At 37.3% G+C, this 20,583-nt stretch overlaps 1 non-coding gene across 1 annotated transcript; it reads right to left on the bottom strand.

The window, feature by feature from the left end:
- Positions 1–1,023: 1,023 nt before the first annotated feature.
- LOC113899853 lies at positions 1,024–1,127 on the bottom strand. Its single transcript, XR_003513019.1, has one exon. It is a non-coding gene; the product is annotated as a U6 spliceosomal RNA (small nuclear RNA).
- Positions 1,128–20,583: the final 19,456 nt, after the last annotated feature.

Raw genomic sequence — 20,583 nt, 5'->3', positions numbered from 1 at the left:
TCCAGTGGTCATGTATGGATATGAGAGTTGGACTGTAAAGAAAGCTGAGCACCGAAGAATTAATGCTTTTGAACTGTGGTGTTGTAGAAGACTCTTGAGAGGCCCTTGAACTGCAAGGAGATCCAACCAGTCCATTCTGAAGGAGATCAGCCCTGGGATAGCTTAGGAAGGAATGATGCTAAAGCTGAAACTCCAGTACTTTGTCCACCTCATGCGAAGGGTTGACTCATTGGAAAAGACTCTGATGCTGGGAGGGATTGGGGGCAGGAGGAGAAGGGAACAATAGAGGATGAGATGGCTGGATGGCATTACAGACTCAATGGACGTGAGTCTCAGTGAACTCCGGGGGTTGGTGATGGACAGGGAGTCTGGGCGTACTGCGATTCATGGGGTCGAAAAGAGTCGGACACCACTGAGCGACTAAACTGAACTGAACTGAATCTATATTCTCTTTCCTAAATTTACCTGAGCTCAGGATTGGGAGGTATTAAGCTACTTTGCCCCTGGGTAAAATTGTATCTTTGCCCTGTGTTTTCTATGTGTAGGCAGTTCCTTTGGAAATTCAGTGGGGATATGGAGTGATTATCTAAACAGAATTTGGGAATACCTCGATCCTCTCACCAACTAATATCTTCAAATCATCACTCAACCACTGTAAACTTGCTTTACTAATCAATGATTTTCATCTGGAATTCTGGCATAATGCAGAGGGAATCTTATTTTAAGAAACTCATACTTACACCTTTTGATTCCCTTACAGTTTGTCAGTGGCTGAAAGAACTAACAGTATTGTCTTAAGCAAAATGATATATTGAGATAGTTATAGACTCACCTGCAATTTTAAGAAATAATACAAAGAATTTCCAGGTACCTTTTACCCAGTTTCCCCAACAGTAACTTTTTCTTTTATTTATTTATTTTTTTTTATTGAAGGATAATTGCTTTACAGAATTTTGTTGTTTTCTGTCAAACCTCAACATGAATTAGCCATAGGTATACATATATCCCCTCCCTTTTGAACCTAAAAATATGGAACACTTCACGAATTTGCATGTCATCCTTGTGCAGGGGCCATGCTAATCTTCTCTGTATCATTCTAATCTTCTCTGTATCATTTTAGTATATGTGCTGCCAAAGTGAACACCAACAATAACATTTTAAAACTACAGTTTACACTTGAACAACCCAAGAGAACTAGAGCTATCCACCACCTGCAGAGTCAAAAATCCATGTATGACTCTAGAATGGCCCTCCTTATCTGAGGTTCTATACTCCAGGATTCAACCAACCATGGATATATACTAAACATTTATTGAAAAAATCTACATACAAGTGGAGCCATGCAGTTCAAACTCATACAGAACAATACCACAATCAAGACACTGACACTCAATTGTCAAGGTACAGAATTTTCCATCATCACAAGGATCTTGCATATTGCCATTTACAGTTTCCTCAGGTCTTAAATTTTGTTAACCAGTAATCTGTTTATTATTTCTACAATTTTAATCATTTTAAAAGTGTTATATAAATTGCATCATATCATATATAACCTATATGTAGGGACTTTTTTTTTTTTTTTTAACTCAGCGTATTACTCAGTGTGGAGATTTGTCCAAGTTGTTATATGTACCAATAGTTCATTGCTTTTTATTGCTGAGCTAGATTATGTGGTTTGAATGTGCTAGAGTTTGTTTAACCATTCACCAGTTGAAGCCCATCTGTGTTTTACTAATGTTGGCCTTGTACAAATACAGCTGCTGTAAACATTCATGTACAGATTTTGTGTGAACATAAGTTTTCTTATCTCTGGAGTAAAGGCAAAGAAGTGGAATTGCTGGGTTGGATGGTAGTTGAATGTTTAATTTATTAAGAAACTGCTGAATTGTTTTCCAGAGTGGCTGTAAAACTTTTTACTCCCACCAGAAATGTATGAGTGATCTAGTTTCTCGGTATCCTTGCTTTGGGTTCATTTTGCCTTTCTTTTTATAGGTTTTCAAGGAAGGGCTTAATTATCAGTTTGAGACTCTTTGTCATCTCTAACACATACATTTAGTGCTATAAATCTCCCTCTCAGCACCGTTTAGCTGTATTCCAAAATACTTACATGTTCTATTTGTTAAATGAGTCTAGTCACTGAATTTTAATTATTATATTTTATGGTTCTAAAATTTATATTTGGATTTTCATATCTTCTATTTAATGGTTAAAACTTTCTAGTTCTTTGCTGAGACTTTATATATTTGCATTTGTTTGTATCCTGTTCATAACCGCTTCTAGAAGCATTTTTATGATGGTTGCTTCAAGATATTTATAATTCTAACATTACTTTTACTGTGTTGTTAATGTCTAATGATTATCTGTTTTGATTCAGTTGGAGCCCGAAAAGGGTATAAGTTCAGTTCAATCACTCAGTCATGTCCGACTCTTTGTGACCCCTATGGACTGCAGAACAGCAGGCCTCCCTGTCCATCATGAATTCACGGAGCCTACTCAAACACATATCCATTGAGTTGGTGATGCCATCCAACCACCTCATCCTCTGTCATCCCCTTCTCCTCCTGAACTCAATCTTTCCCAGCATCAGTGTCTTTTCAAATGAGTCACCTCTTTGCATCAGGTAGCCAAAGTATTGGAGTTTCAGCTTCAACATCAGTCCTTCCAATGAACACCCAGGACTGATCTCCTTTAGGATGGACTGGTTAGATCTCCTTGCAGTCCAAGGGATTCTCAAGAGTCTTCTCCAACACCACAGTTCAAAAGCAACAATTCTTCTGCACTCAGCTTTCTTTATAATTCAACTGTCACATCCATACATGACTACTGGAAACACCATAGCCTTGACAAGATAGACCTTTGTTGGCAAAGTAATATTTCTGCTTTTTAATATGCTGTCTAGGTTGGTCATAGCTTTTCTTCCAAGGAGTAAGTGTCTTTTAATTTCATGGCCTCAGCCACCATCTTCAGCAATTTTGGAACCTCAAAAAATAACATCTGCCACTGTTTCCACTGTTTCTCCATCTATTTCCCATGACGTGATGGGACCAGATGCCATGATCTTCGTTTTCTGAATGTGGAGTTTTAAGCCAACTTTTTCACTCTCCTCTTTCACTTTCATCAAGAGGCTCTTTAGTTCTTCTTCACTTTCTGCCATAAGGGTGGTGTCATCTGCATGTCTGAGGTTATTGATATTTCTCCTGGCAATCTTGACTCTAGCTTGTGCTTCATCCAGCCCAGCGTTTCTCATGATGTACTCTGCATATAAGTTAAATAAGCAGAGTGACAATATACTGCCTTGACATATTCCCTTTCCTATTTGGAACCAGTCTGTTGTTCCATGTCCAGTTCTAACTGTTGCTTCCTGACCTGCATATAGGTTTCTCAAGAGGCAGGTCAGGTGATCTGGTATTCCCATCTCTTTCAGAATTTTCCACAGTTTCTTGTGATCCACACAGTCAAAGGCTTTGGCATAGTCAATAAAGCAGAAATAGATGTTTTTCTGGAATTCTCCTGCTTTTTCTACAATCTGGCGGATGTTGGCAATTTGATCTCTGGTTCCTCTGCCTTTCTAAAACCAGTTGAACATCTGGAAGTTCATGGTTCATGTATTGCTGAAGCCTGGCTTGGAGAATTTTGAGCATTCCTTTGCTAGCGTGTGAGATAAGTGCAATTGTGCAGTAGTTTGAGCATTCTTTGGCATTGCCTTTCTTAGGAATTGGAATGAAAATTAACCTTTTCCAGTCCTGTGGCCACTGCTGTGTTTTCCAAATTGCTAACATATTGAGTGCAGGACTTTCATAGCATCATTTTTAGGATCTGAAATAGCCCAACTGGAATTTCATCACCTCCACCAGCTTTGTTCATAGTGATGCTCCCTAAGGCCCACTTGACTACACATTCCAGGTTGTCTGGCTCTAGGTGAGCCAGACAATCACATCATCATGATTATCTGGGTTGTGAAGATCTTTTTTGTACAGTTCTTCTGTGTATTCTTGCCATCTCTTCTTAATATATTCTGCTTGTGCTTCTGTTAGGTCTGCTTCTGTTAGGTCTTTACAGTAGGTCTGTTAGGTCTGCTAGGATTTTATAGTACATGTGGTCACAAAGAGTCAGACATGACTGAGAGATTTTCACTTTCACATGTTCATTTTATGCCAAAAACTCAGCAGTGGCCAGAGGATTGGAAAAGGTCAGTTTTCATTCCAATCCCTAGAAAAGGCAATACCAAAGAATGCTCAAACTACTGCACAATTGCATTCATCTCACACGCTAGCAAAGGAATGCTCAAAATTCTCTAAGCCAGGCTTCAACAGTACCTGAACCATGAACTTCCAGATGTTCAACTGAGTTTTAGAAAGGCAGAGGAACCAGAAATAAAATTGCCAACATCTGCTGGATTGTAGAAAAAGCAAGAGAGTTCCAGAAAAACATCTATTTCTGCTATTGACTATGCCAATGCCTTTGACTGTGTGGATCACAATAAACTGTGGGAAATTCTGAAAGAGATGGGAATACCAGACCACCTGACCTGCATCTTGAGAAACCTATATGCAGGTCAGGAAGCAACAGTTAGAACTGGACATGGAACAACAGACTGGTTCCAAATAGGAAAGGGAATATGTCAAGGCAGTATATTGTCACTCTGCTTATTTAACTTATATGCAGAGTACATCATGAGAAACGCTGGGCTGGATGAAGCACAAGCTAGAGTCAAGATTGCCAGGAGAAATATCAATAACCTCAGACATGCAGATGACACCACCCTTATGGCAGAAAGTGAAGAAGAACTAAAGAGCCTCTTGATGAAAGTGAAAGAGGAGAGTGAAAAAGTTGGCTTAAAACTCCACATTCAGAAAACGAAGATCATGGCATCTGGTCCCATCACGTCATGGGAAATAGATGGAGAAACAGTGGAAACAGTGGCAGATGTTATTTTTTGAGGTTCCAAAATTGCTGAAGATGGTGGCTGAGGCCATGAAATTAAAAGACACTTACTCCTTGGAAGAAAAGCTATGACCAACCTAGACAGCATATTAAAAAGCAGAAATATTACTTTGTCAACAAAGGTCTATCTTGTCAAGGCTATGGTGTTTCCAGTAGTCATGTATGGATGTGAGAGTTGGACTATAAAGAAAGCTGAATGCAGAAGAATTGATGCTTTTGAACTGTGGTGTTGGAGAAGACTCTTGAGAGTCCTTTGTACTGCAAGGAGACAGTTCATCCTAAAGGAGATCAATCCTGAGTGTTCATTGGAAGGACTGATGTTGAAGCTGAAACTCCAATAGTTTGGCCACCTGATGGGAAGAACTGATTCTTCTGAGAAAACCCTGATGCTGGGAAAGATTGAATGCAGGAGGAGAAGGGGACGACAGAGGATGAGGTGGTTGGATGGCATCACCAACTCAATGGATATGACTTTGAGTAAACTCTGGGAGTTGGTGATGCATAGGGAGGCCTGGAGTGCTGCGGTCCGTGGGATCACAAAGAGTTGCACTCGACTGAGTGATTGAAGTGAACTCAACTGAACTTATAAAACAGAAATAGATTCACAGACATATAAATCAAACTTGTGTTATCAAAAAAGATAGTGGGGGGACGGGAAGAAAGAAATTAGGAGTTTGGGATTAGCATATACATGTTACTATATATAAAATAGATAAACAAGAACCTACTATATAGCACATGGAACTATATTCATTATCATGTAATAAGCTATAACTGAAAACAATCTGGAAAAGAATATACGCACACACATCCAACTTACTTTGCCTTACTCCTAAAGCTAACATGACGCTGAAAATTAACTATACTTAAATTTTTAAAATGCTTAAAAAAGAGGCACAAGTGCAAGTGTGTCTAAACCAAAATTTTAATTTTCAAAAAGTGAAAGCTTAATTCTTTTTAAAATTTTATCAAGGTGTTTCTTCACTATTTAGAGTGGGAGCTGAGTTATACAGGGTTTTAAAATTTGACAGGTTAATATACAAATCTCTATCCTGTTACTAACATATGACTGTGTCTTTTCTTTAAATTAGGGATCCTGTATCTGTGTTGTTGCTTGGATAGATATGCAAAGTATGAGGCATATTATAAGATTCAATCAATGATTATTGTATACTGCCAATGAAAAAATACTCCACTGAGTCTATTTTGTGCCATGTCACAGAAAAGTAGGTTCCAAAATACAAAAACCCTTATCTTAAAAAAAAAAGATTTCCATTCAATAAGAAAGTCATAAAGCATATAAAGAACAATTGCACATGATGGCAGACAATAAGTACTATAAGAAAACAGAAAAAAACATGCTGTAAAAGACAAAAGCATGTAAACACTTTCTTGCTGTTAAGTTTAAGGAGACTTCAAGAAAAATACGACATATGAGTCAGATCTTTGAAAATGTTAAAATTTTGAAATACAGTGATGAAGGAAGCTATTCCCAAGAGAGAAAACAGAATGAGCAGTTATGTATACCAATATTTTTAGGAACCAAGGTTGCATTGACTAGATTAGAATACAAGTAACAGGGATTGGCATGCTGATCTATAAAGGTAAAATGGGACCAGGTTATTTCACCTTAATTTGGTAATTAGGAGGAATATTTTGTGCCTTTGAAGCAGGGCAATATCTTGATGATTTGCGATACTTCATCTAAATGTGTCTGTACTATATATTAGAATGGTAAGAAAATGGAGACTGGGAGCTAAATTAATACAAAAAAATTCAATACAGAAGCATATAGGATGTGGGATAAAAAAGGACTCTGCAAAGGACTTGGGGTAAAGATGATCAAAGTTAATTGTAGTATTAGCCCTAATTTATATGTACAAGCAAACCTACCTTCATGGATATATCTCAAGTCTGTATTTTTAGCACTAACATCTTCTGGACTGTTCTTTCTACATTTCCAAATGTTTTTGAAAATTATGACCTAAGAAAGTATCTTACCTTTGCAAGCTTTGTTTCAGTGTTCTGTACATCAGATTACTCATTAGTCAATCTCTTTTTTTATTCAATAAATAACTAATAATTTCCCTATTCTAGGTATTTTATTTGATGCTAAGAAGACAAAGGTGAATAATACATAGACCTTGCCCCAAATAATAATACAATCTATTATATATACATATATATATATACATACTCCTAGATTATATTATATACTATGTACACAAAGTATAAATCCCAAAACTGTATAAGGAGGTTAATCAAAATATAAATTATAAAACAGTGTGAGGGTGTTAATGAATTCTTGCAAATTAGCTGATGACTATACACTGCTTCTCTCTCACTGTAACATAACAAGTCCATAAATAATTTATAGCATAATAATTTTATAATTCTTGTTCTCCAATGATTATATTATAAAGAGATCTGTTTTTCATGTTTATATTCTCTACTGGAAATACAAACTAACCTAACAAGCTATAAAAGTAATTTTAAAGGGTATGACTTTTCTTATTTCAAGAGGAAGTTTTTTTTTTTTTATTATTAAAGATATACAATTACATTGTCATTTAATGTTAGAATTGGAGAGAGTTTGAAGGAAAACCAAAGCTTAGAGTATGAATAAGATTTTTTTTTTCTAAATCACAATACAACACTTATTCCTTTTATTAATACATTAAACACATACTTATTCAGTCCTTAGTCACAAAAAAATTAATTTGAATAAGATGCATGCTTCATGCATGCACACAAAGTCACCTCAGTCATGTCTGACTCTGTTGAGGATATAATCAATGTTTAGATATTATGCATTTGAAGTTCCTGGGGTCACACAGTTTTATGATGCTCTCCAGCTATCTTGGGGTAGCCAGAATTCTAAGCTAGACTCTGAGATTCCTATCCTCTGATCTATATGCCCTTTAAAGTCCCAAAAGAGTGAATATGATGAGATATCATTCCCCTTATTAGGTTACTGATCAGTTGACTTTGATTTAAAACCTTGATTTAAATCATATCTTTGGTTGGCTTAATCTAAACAGGTCAGCCCTCTAAAAGAAGATGAAGTGACAGAGACATTCTTCTGTCAGCGTCAAAGATGAAGTAAACTGATACGATAAAGAGAAAGAGGCCACAAGGCAAAGAACTGAAGGAAGGCCTTCAGAGGCTGAGAACCTGCCCTAGTTTATAGCTAGCAAGAACAAGCAATAACTTCAGTCAGAACAGTAAGGAAATTAATTTTTCCCTCCCTTAAGGAGTTTGCAAGAGAATGCTAAGCCTTAGAAGAGATTGCAGGTCTGGGCTTCCCAGATGGCGCTAGTGGTAAAGAACCTGCCTGCCAATGCAGGAGACGTCTGGGTGGGAAAGATGCCCTGGAGGAGGGCGTGGCAACCCACTCCGGTACTCTTGTCTGGAGAATCTGATGGACAGAGGCACTTGGAGGGATCCCGTCCATAGGCTCAAAAAGAGCCAGACGCAATCGAAGCGACTTAGCATGCATACAGGCACCAACACCTTAATTTCAACCTTGTGAAACCCCAGAAGAGGATACAGTTAACTCTCACATGGACTACAGACCCAGGAAAGCTCTAAACTCATAATTTTTGATTTGTGTACTAAATCTGTGGTAACCTGTTATGCAGTAATAGAAAATACACATACTCAACGGTTACATGTGGAAGAAGAGATAAGAAATTTTTGTCTGATTGATGTTTTCCTCTGGTTTGAAGACAAATTAATGGCTCAGTAGAGAAGAAATTAAAAGAAGGGGATTTATTTTATAAGAAAAAGAGTTAAAAAGAATCACAATGAAGGTTGATAATAGGTGTGATGAGTACAAAGTTTGAGAGAATTAAAAGAGTGGGAAGCCTTGGTAACACAGTAGGCACTGAAATATAAGAGTGCAATGGTGAAATGGATATAAATGCTACCATTAGGTATAGGAGAGAGGACTACTAAAAGGCCTGGCAAAAGAATTAAACACTCTTGCTGAGAAGACAGGATTCCAGTATGTGACTCCTGAAGGAATCCAAGAAGGAACAAAAAACATCTTGAAAGCAGGATATATGCCTGGGGATGGGAAACCATCAACAGACTGTTCCTATCTTTGGCAACTGGGAGGCACATAAAGATTAACTGGGTCTTTGTACTTGAGGCAGAAAAACAGGGGTACCAAAATGTTCAATGTTAATGGCACAGGATTATCATTGAAGGCCACTTGGCTGACTATGCTCATGTAAACATGTACAAGTAAGTCTCAAAAAGTATAATTAAGTAGACTTGAGATCAGTTTGGGCACCTTCACCTCGTGGGGGTGTTGGTGGTAACTTTCTTGAGTGTTTCTCATTCTTTCGCTGTACCACGCTTTCAGGAACCTGTGCTGTCGAGCTGGACTCGACAATTAGAGGTTGATAATAAATATGTGAATTATGTAGATGATGGCTGAGATAGAGCCATTGTCTACCTGAATCTTGAAGATATTCATGATGATGGCAGAAAGGAGGAAAAATAAATATTATGATCCAGGTGCCAACATCTTTAGCAGGTAGCAGGATAGTGAAAGTGAAAGTCGCTCAGTCAGGTTAGTAGAGGTCTATAACTAAACCAATGTTGTGAGCTGAACTGTACCGCTCCCCAGCCCAATTTCTATATTGAAGCCCTAACCCCCAGTAACCTGTGGATGTGAATGTATTTGGCAGTAAGGTCTGTAAAGGGGTAATTAGCTTAAAACAAGATCTAAAGGGTGGGTGCTAACCCAATATGACCAGTGTTGTTATAAGAAGAGGTTAGGACAAAAGAAAGACAAAGAGGGAAAACCAAGAAAAGACACAAGGAAAAGAGAAAAGAAACCTCAGAAGAAGCCAACCTGCTGGCATCTCAGTCTCAAACTTCTGATCTTGAAAACATGAAAATGTAAATTTTGGTGATTTAAGTCACGAAGTCTGGGTACTTATTACAAAAGCCTTTGAAAACTATTAAAATTATTAGATGGAGTAAAAGATGCCTATTGATGTGCCAACATATTCTAATACAGCCTTTGGCCCTAAGTAGGTTGTGGGTAAATACATCAGTTCTTGATTTGCTCACACTTCCACATAAGCAGAATTGATGGTAGGAATAATCATGAAATAAATACAGTGGCTCTCATGGGTCCCAATTTCTTCTGAATTTTTTTTTGTCCGTTGTTAGTAAGATGTTTCTTTATACAATCCTTCACAGGTCACTCATTTTATTGCATTATTGGAGTTAGACTTTTCCCTTCTCCCTAGAAAAATGTACCAAGATATCTTAGCAAAATACTTAAGCAGAATTTACATGGTTGGGGATAAAAGAATAATTCTTTCCAAAGGTAGATGTTTAAGATGTACAACAGCTATCATTTCAGGTTAACTCCCTGGGTTGGGAAGATCCCCTGGAAAAGGGAACAGCTACTCACTCCACTATTCTGACCTGAAGAATAGTCCATGGACTGCATAGTCCATGGGTCACAAAGAGTCAGACATGACTGAACGACTTTCATTTTCACTTTCTCCCAAAATCCACTCTTTTAAATACTGTTTTCAGGCTGCCTCCTAGACTATAAGGTCTCTCATAACTCTGAAAGGAAAGATTAATTTCCCCCTAAAATCCTCTATTATATTGGTAATTATGATTTGGTCAAAGATGGGGAAATTTTTCCCGATTTATTTATTTATTTTTACTGTGGCTTGAAGCTGAAATAATGGCTCACTGTAGAGGGATAAATGAGAAATATTTTTGTTAAGAGGAAAAATAAAGAGTTGAGAAATAAAAAATAACAATAAGGGCTAAGAAAAATTGTGATAAGAATAAAGTTTGAGAGAAGTAGAAGATTTTGAGAAACTTTTGGGGGTGTGTATAAATTCATAAATATTTATGTTTATGCATATATTGGGTCATAATGCTAAGTGTACTTCTTATATGTAACACCATAAGAAATTTAATGTTAAAAGGCTCTTTCATGTTGCAAAGAAAAACAGATTTCTTCAATTAAAGGGAGCTCATTACCAGGATATGCAACAGGGCCTTAAATTGGAAAGTTTCAGCTAAGGCATCAATCTATAATAGATGCTTCACTCCAAAAGAGGTGCGTGTTTTTTTCTTTTTTTTCAAAGTTTTAAATTAAATTGCCAGAAACTAGTTATATGACTTTGAACCCTGCTACTGTTAGCAGTAGTAAATAAGGTCCAATACGTTGGCCATCTGATGCAAAGAACAGGCTCATTGGAAAAGACCCTGATGCTGGGGAAGACTGAGGGCAGGAGGAGAAGGGAGTGACAGAGGGTGAGATAGTTGGATGGCATCATTGACTCAATGGACATGAGTTTGAGCAAGAGAGTAAGTTGGTGAAGGAGAGGAAAGCCTGGCATACTGCAGACCATGGAGTCAAAGAGTTGGACACAACTGAGTGACTGAACAACAACAAAAAAAGGTCAAAAGAGTAAAGATGATTTCTTTGAAAGTAGTCATTGCAATTTTGACCTCCTCACCCATATGCACACACATAGCATATCTGAAGCCTTTCATCACAGCAGCTTGTAACTGTACTTTGATGACAGGAGACTAGACATGAAAACTGTGGCATAAATTGCAATCTGAAGTAACCTCAGGAACCCTGGTCAGCTTTTGGATAGACTCTTGGGAGCAGAAGTGGAGAAAGTAATTGTATGGCCAATTTAAGATGTTCTATGTACATGAAGGGGCTTCCCTGGTGGCTCAGATGGTAAAGAATCCACCTGAAATGGAAGATACCTGGGTTCGATTCCTGGGTTGGGAAGATCCCCTGGAGGAGGGCATGGAAGCACACTCCAGTGTTCTTGCCTGGAGAATCCTCATGGACAGAGGAGCCTGGTAGGCTACAGTCTCTGGGGTTCCAAAGAGTCAGGCAAGAATGAGTGACTAGACACAGCATGGTGTACATGAAGAAAGTCAGAATTAGAGAGACTCAGCCAGAAAATCTCCAGCAAATCCACAAAAAAATGCCCCCACATGAATCAGCTGTCAATATTTGCCAGGCTCAGAGAAGATAAAATCCCTTAACACTAGAACCTCTGCAGCAGCAATAGAGAGAGAAAAGGCAGGCATTTGCCTGCATAACAAGGAGGCACCATAATGGGTGGGTAAGGAGAGAAAGAGCCCAACGCCTGTCCCAGAAAGCTGCTCCAAGGTCTCCAGTTGGCAAGCAAGGGATGGAAGAGGTGATTTACCTCCAAATCTAGTTGGAGTTCTGGTCATTATATGTAACTAGGTTTTATCTTTGTCAGCCATGTCATTGAGACTATGTTTGTTGTTCAAAGTGATTCCAAGACTTTCTCTTCTCTCAAGAGTGATCAGAAAAGTCATAGGACTTCCTGTTTGTAATGACTTTCTTCAAATCCTCCTTTAGTTTGCAGCTACATAAGAAAGAGCTGGAGATAGTGTCACTGCAGTGGCCATACATTCAGACATCCCTGTAGACGGGATTGTCTCAGGGAACATAGAAGCTCATTCTCACTCCAGATACTCCATAATGGGAGGGGTGTGGCCACTGCTCACTGACCCAGGGATCCTGTCTGTTCTGGTGTTGCTTCCTGGTCTGCTTTCCTTCTAATCTATTTTTTACTCATGCCCTTGATACATTTCTGGTCTACTATTGCCCCCTATGTGCTAAGTTGCTTCAGTTGTGCCTAACTTTTTTGTCACCCTATAGACTGTCACCTGGAGAAGGCAATGGCACCCCACTCCAGTACTCTTGCCTGGAAAATCCCATGGATGGAGGAGCCTGGTAGGCTGCAGTCCATGGGGTCGCTAGGAGTTGCACCCGACTGAGTGACTTCACTTTCACTTTTCACTTTCATGCATTGGAGAAGGAAATGGCAACCCACTCCAGGGTTCTTGCCTGGAGAATCCCAGGGACGGGGGAGCCTGGTGGGCTGCCGTCTCTGGGGTCGCACAGAGTCGGACAGGACTGAAGCGACTTAGCAGCAGCAGACTGTCACCAGGCTCCTCTGTCCATGGGATTCTCCAGGCAAGAATGCTGGAATGGGTAGCTGTGCCCTTCTCCAAGGGATCGTCCCAACTCACAGATTGAACCTGCATCTCTTAGTCTCCTGCATTGCCAGGCAGGTTCTTTACCACCAGCACTGCTTGGGAAGACTTACTGCCCGCCTGGTCCTCATTTATTTCTTCTCTGTGTACACCTCAGTCTTCTGTGTTCTGCATTGTTATGTTAGCTGGCCTCTCTCAAACCCTTCAAAACCAGGAACTTCAGGGTAACCAGTCACTATTTAGTACAAGACCTTCTCATGCCCAGAACTCTTACTCTAAGTCACTTTATGGATAATTGTTTAGTCCAGAGAGTCCCAAAATGTTTTTTCTCAGGAACTCTTTATACTGTTACAAATTATTGAGGATCCCAAAGATGTTTTGTTAATATGGTTTGCATCTATTGGTGGTTATTATATTAGATACTAAAACAGTTTAAATATTTACTTATTTATTTTAAACTAAATAAAACATATTTCATGTTCATATAACTAGTATATTGCTACAAAAAACACTAAACTTTCCAAAATAACATATTTAATAAAGGTAGTGATTTTATAGTCTTGCAAATCTCTTTGGATTCTCATACCTGCTTCTGAATTCAACCTGTTGTGTATGTTGTTTTTAATTGATGTACATGAAGAAAACCTAACCTTACATGGATGTGAGGTTGGAAACAGGAAGACCTCATGGAACCCCTGAAACTGTCTTATGTCCTATATACACACATGTACACACACACATATATACAGGCACACACGTGTATAGCTATGTATATATATATGAGTAGATATATTTAAAAAACCCCAAAGTACATTGTATTAAAATGTTAGTTATATGTGATATATGACCACATATATAGCTTTACATATATAATTATAATACCAACATATAATATGATATATTAACTATACCAACATTTCTATTTATATATGAGTCTCAAAATGCAGAGAGAAACTGTTTTAGAAGGCTGAAGTTGAACATTTAACTACAAGCATGAAAGTGGCTGTGGACACTATCCTTAGGGCAGGAATTTCAGTTTGTTTCCTCTTCTGTCATTTCAAGTCTAGTCCTCAATTTTTTCATCTTCTTCCAAAGAAAGTGATAGAATTGGAGTCTAGAATCCCTCCAGCCCTCATCTGTTCTAACATATAATCATTCTCATAGATCAAGTAAATGAAGCTTGTACCTCCCAGAACTGACAATCTGGTATTAGGTTAATTTAACAGTTCCATCTCCTTGTTCAGATCCCTAGCCTAGTGATAACACATGATAATGGATTAACTCAAAAGCGCCTTCAATTAAGGTTTACATAAAACATGTAATTGTGGATAAAATGTAGATATCTCTGGAAAAACTAAAATTGCATTCACGCCTAAAGTATTTTATGACTCTTAAGTCTTCTAAAAATTTTTCATTGAGTATTCCTTCAGGCCCCAGTTTCCTTGACTAAGCATAAAATGGCCTTGGTCCATCTGACATGCAGGTAATTCCAGTCCATGGTTGAAGACAGCTCACCACCCAACTGTGAGACCTGCCTACAGCCATGTGTCTTGTTTTCAAGCAGTGATTTCTGGTTCTGCAAAATGCTGTTTTCAGTTCTGTTTGTACTTGACAGCTTTGCTTCCTTATGACATGCAACTCTTCAAGTACATTTTTTCTTTTTTTTTTTTTTTCCCTGTCCTTAGCAAGTGACCCAGGCAATAGAGCTGCCATTCCATACTGCAGGTTTGAGGCAGTAAAGCCTGATCCTGTCTGGCTTCAGGGATCTTGCAGGTAACTGTTGTATTAAGTGCCGCTTCCCATATTTTTTTCAGAAGCTGACAGCCACTAAGGATGTGGTTTAGAGGGAAAAGCTGACATTCTGGGGAAAAATCAATTGAAGAGTAAAAGAAAGAACTTCAAAGTAATTCCCAGGACAACTTACATTGGCAGAATAGAGCCAGATGCCAAGAAAGGAGTTTGTGTTTAGTATCTTCCACGTGTTATACAGAACCCTGTACTGAGGGGGGAAAAGAAAAAAAAAAAAGATATTATGTAAGAAAAATGAAAAAAAATATATAGGGTAAAGTAGTACATGCATGCTCAGTCATGTCCAATTCTTTTATGACCCCATGCGTGTAGCCCACCAGTCTCCTCTGTCCATGGGATTCTCCAGGCAAGAATACTGGAGTGGATTTCCTCCTCCAGGGGATCTTCCCAACCCAGGGATGGAACCCAAGCCACTAGCTTCTCCTGCATCAACAGGCAGATTCTTTACCACTAGCACAACCTGGGGCGCTTCTATGGATAAAGGGTGACGTATAAATCAGTGCTTGGCAAATAAAAACAGAACATACCACTGGGTAATATTCTTGGTAAATGTAGAGAGAAAAACAGGGACAAATAGCAAACTAACTCTAAATTACTATGCTGATGATTGCTTAATTAGGTCAAGGGGATTCTTACTTTTCCCATCTGAAAATTTTTCTTATATGATTGGACTTCATAAATGATTTTCAGTTTAATGCAGTTGCAAAATTATACTTCATACTGCCATTATTATTTTATTTTCTTGACACTTGAAAAATTAGAGGCATTGGTATCATTTAAAATAAAAAATAGAAAATATCCATTTACTCCTCTGCTATGCAGATTTTTCTTATACATTCTGAACCAGTGTTATGTACAAAACTTCTGTTGACATTCCTGGAAAGATGCATGCTCGGCATACACAATATAGGTCAGCACGGCTTATAAGCCATTCAAGGTGCAGATCAGACAATTGTGCTCCTTGGGAGTACATCTGAAATGAATTTTGAAAGGTCTAGAGGTTTCGTCTGGCAAAGAATTGAGCAAGAAGTCTCTTGGGCTTCTTCTCAAGAATTTTCCTGAAGGAAATTTTTTTGCATGTGTATTTGTGATATTTAGAAAAGAAAGTCAAACACTACACCTTTGGTAAGGTCTACACTTTTCTCTATCTGGATTAGTTGATATTCAGAACATCTGAAGAACAGTGTGAGCATAATGTATAATATATTTTAGAAAAAGATCAATAGCAGGAGGCTAGCTCCTTAACACAATAAAAGTATGCTTTCAACAACATGATAGCTAAAGTTCTAATTTATTACTAATACAAATAATAGCTACTATTTATTGAATTTTCACTATGCTCTAACAGTCCTTTAATCTCTACAACAAAACTTAAACTCCATTTTTACAGCTCTAACCTAGGAGACTAAGTAACAACAAAAACAACAGAGTGCCTTTCATTTTTCTGTTCAACCATATGAAATTGTTGTTTTTATAGGTAAATGTGACCAAGTATCATAATCTCATATAGTTCAATTTAAATTATGTGTGGTTCAACAAATTGTGTTTCCCCTATACCTATATTTTTGCTTTTAGCCTAAATGTATCATTATTTAACTGCAGGCTACTATTCTTATTAAGACCACATATCACATCAAATTAGTGATTGTAATGATCTTGATAAAAATAAAACTGTCCCTGTTTTTCTATATTTCTTCTTTAGTTTAATTCTTTGATCATTTAAATACTACTTATTTATGACAGCTACCTTAGGTGAAGATCTTATGATCTAAATAAATTACAATATAGTGAAAAGAACTAAAAATAGAGATGAGAAATTTTATTTTTACTAGTGAACATTAGGAGAAGGCAATGGTACCCCACTCCAGTACTCTTGCCTGGAAAATTCCATGGCTGGAGGAGCCTGGTAGGCTGCAGTCCATGGGGTCGCTAAGAATCGGACACAACTGAGCCACTTCACTTTCACTTTTCACTTTCATGCATTGGAGAAGGAAATGGCAACCCACTCCAGTGTTGTTGCCTGGAGAATCCCAGGGACGGGGGAGCCTGGTGGGCTGCCGTCTGTGGAGTCACACAGAGTCAGACACGACCGAAGTAACTTAGCATAGCATAGTGAACATTAAGCAGTACACAAATTTTGCTTATTTATATTAGTAGTTGTTAATATACAATTATATTGAAGACTTTCTGCAGTGTAAGTAGAAACACATGCTGCACATTTGCATCCAAAAATATCTATACAATGTCCCAAATGTGAAATTCATCACTATTCTTACTTGCCTCTCTAACCCACATATAAATCTTTTCATTGACTCAAGAAACATTCATTGAAATTCCAGTCACTATGGTTGGAAAAACAAAGCAAAATAAGACATGTTTCCTATCCTAAGGGAGCAAAAAAGAAATTTCATAGTACTAATTTACTTTAGCCCATTATCCAATGTCAGAAAGTTTTGAACATTTAAAATTATAAGAACGTGGAAATAAATGCCTTTTAGGCAGTGAGCTTTTTGTCACTGAAATTCATTGTTTCATTTTGTTCTTTCAACAGAATTCCAAATGAGTACATGTAATTTGTTAAAGCACTGTCTTAGATGACAGTAAAACAAAGAAAAACAGAAATCGAGGTGTGATATTTGCCCAGCTGGTACTCACTTTCCAGGAAAGGCAGCATAATGCTGTGGAAAGAGCATAGATGTTTTTCAAACAGATTTCAGTTTAAATCCTGGTGGCTCCATATATAATCCATGTATCACTAGATAATTTCTTTCTTGAGCTTTTGTATCTTTTGTAGTATGATGGGAATAACAACACTTTGTAGGGTTAATAGTTTTTAAAGAGTTTGAATGCCTATTTCTAACAATAAAACAAACTGGATTTATATATATATATGTGTGTGTGTGTGTATATATATATATATATATATATATATAGCTAGAAGCTATTTAGTTAGGAGTCTACCTACTTGTAACAAAAAACTAACTAGGACTGTGACTACATGTACTTTCTTTTCATTTTTAACTCCTCTCCCTATTACCTTTCTCAAAAACACTAATTTGAATGCATGCAATTTAAAGCATTATTTTTAAATCTTTCCCTTTCATATTTAGACACATCTTTTATATGTTACAGATCAGACAACCCATATTTGATGATATCCTTCTAGCTTATCATATTTTAGTCTATATATAGGTAATATCTATATTTCTTACCCTGACCTTTCCTGGATATAAATTCTTTCTTTGGTGAACTCAATGCAGCAACTAATGTTTAATTATAGATTAAATTTCTATGGAATCTTGAGGTCATAAGAAAAATTAGAGGTCACTTTCACCATTGTGCCTGTAGCATGTGAATTCCATGCCATTTTTTATGTATTAAATTTGTATTTATTAAGACAGACGTTTAAAAAGTGAGACAATGAAATAGTATGGGTAAACTACACAACTATTCAACCAGTGTTTTGCACATACTATCTTTAAAAACTGTTGATAACTGAAAAACTATATTAAGTGCTTACCATGTACCAGGTAATATATTTTTGGCTTTATATGCATTATCTTATTAATCAGCTTACATGCATTATATCAGTCATTACAACAATCATATGAGATCTTATTTAAAAACCCATTACATCTGTGCCATTTTTCTAGATTTCCACATATATGATAATATATGATATTTGTTTTTCTTTTTCTCTTACTTTACTCTGTATGATAAAATCTAAGTTCATCCATACCTCTACAGATGGCCCAGCTTCATTTCATTTTATGACTAATATTTCATTATGGTCTTCCCAGGCAGTGAGAGTGACAAAGAATCTGCCTGCCAGTGCAGAGACATAAGAGCTGTGGGTTTGATCCTTGGGTTGGGAAGATCTCCTGGAGTAGGAAATAGTGCCCCAATCCAGCATTCTTGACTGGAAAAATTGCATAGATAGAGGAGCCTAGCAAGCTGCAGTCCACGGAGTCACAAAGAGTCAGATAAGACTGAACAACTGAGCACATATGCAACATTCCATTATATATATTTACCACATTTATGTGGGAAGAGACATGCAGACATAGAAAATGGATGTGTGGACACAGTGGGTTATTGGGAGGGTGGAATGAACTGGGAGATTAAGTTTGACATAAATACATTACCACATGTAAAGTGGATAGCTAATGGGAACCTGGTATATAGCACAGTGAGTTACACTTGGTGCTCTAGAGGGGTGACCTAGAGGGGTGGGGTGGGAGGGGGGAGGTCCAAGAGGGAGGGGATGTATGTAATATATATATATATATATATGTATATATAGCTGATTCACTTCATTATACAGCAGAAATGAACACAACATTGTAAAGCAATTATCCTCTAATTAAAAAAAAAAATTACAGAGATTAGGAAACTGAAACTAACAAAGATTAAGACAACAGAAGCAGGATGCAGGTTAAATAGGACCAAACAATTAAATGCAGACTCCATCTTAAAAAGTGAGCATAATCTGTTTAGATCAGCTACTTCTAGGCATTTTGAAAAGCTTCATATTGATCTTTTGGCTTCAATTATTTAAAAAATGACATTCAGTCTTGAAGTTGTAAAGAAATCTGGTCTTAATAGAAGTACACTGTGTTCAAGAGTACTCATAAAAGGTTCAAAATGTTTTCACAGCCCCTATACCATCTAAAATTAAGACACTGGGGAACTTACTCACAGACCTAAACTTCACTTATAGGATCTATAGCTTGGTGAAATCATTCCTGCTTCCATATCACCGAAACTTTGTGTCTCTTTACTGTTACCTGGCAAGGTTGTAAAAAAGCCTTATGCAGCTTTTATGATAAAGCTGTCCAGAAGGCCTCTTAATTTAACCAAAATCTGGGAAAGTTTGTAGAGTATGAAACTCCATCATAAATTTTCAAAGTGTAAGCTCTACTGGAGAAGGCTCTCCATAAAATAATCAAAACTTTCCCAGCAGGGTAAATAACACATCCATAAAGTAGATATCTTGCTTTCTGGCACTTTTTACAACTTCAAAACTTTTACTTCAGATGAAATCTTGCATACAGTAGGATCGTTATTAAAATAGATTATGGGAATTATTAATATATCAAGTTGCAATCTGCAATCATCATATTTAATGCCTTTCAAGTCAAATGTCATACAAGAACAGAAATATGTGTGTGTAGATTTATATACATATATGTATGTACACACACATATATATGTATACACACACACACACATATATATATTTATATGCCTATCTATCTCTGTGATCTATGATCAGGATCAACAATGTACTAACAGATAATGGAATAATGGAATTGATTGGGCCCACTCTTTCTTCCTCTCCCCCAGCAAATTCTGAAGCGCTAAAATGGAGATGGATTATGAATTGGAAAAACACAGACTCGTAATATACTCAGACCATCAGCACTATAGATATAGGACTTTGCCCTTGGTAACTTAAAATACCAAATAAGAATTTACAGAAAAAATACTCCTAGTGTTTCTATTGTTTCTATTCTCTATGAATACAAGGAGATTGCACTTGGGATCTCTGATATTGAACAACATAATTAGGTCCACACCGTGTCAACTGCAAGTTTGACAAGACATCTCTCTGATACCAAATAATTCAGGAAAGCTAAAATTTAAAAGCCAGCTCTTAGAACTGGACCCATGATTCCATACTTTAAAGGATGCTACACGTTAGAGTACCCACCAATCCTGCTGAGTATTAAGTATTAGGTCATAGAAACCTCAATATATCTTGTGTTCTGTGCTCTCAAAAGTCAT

This window comes from Bos indicus x Bos taurus, chromosome 1, assembly GCF_003369695.1.
Source record: "Bos indicus x Bos taurus breed Angus x Brahman F1 hybrid chromosome 1, Bos_hybrid_MaternalHap_v2.0, whole genome shotgun sequence".
Taxonomy (NCBI): Eukaryota; Metazoa; Chordata; class Mammalia; order Artiodactyla; family Bovidae; genus Bos; species Bos indicus x Bos taurus.
Note: the sequence above shows the minus strand (reverse complement) of the source record. Positions and strands in the feature narration are given on the sequence as shown.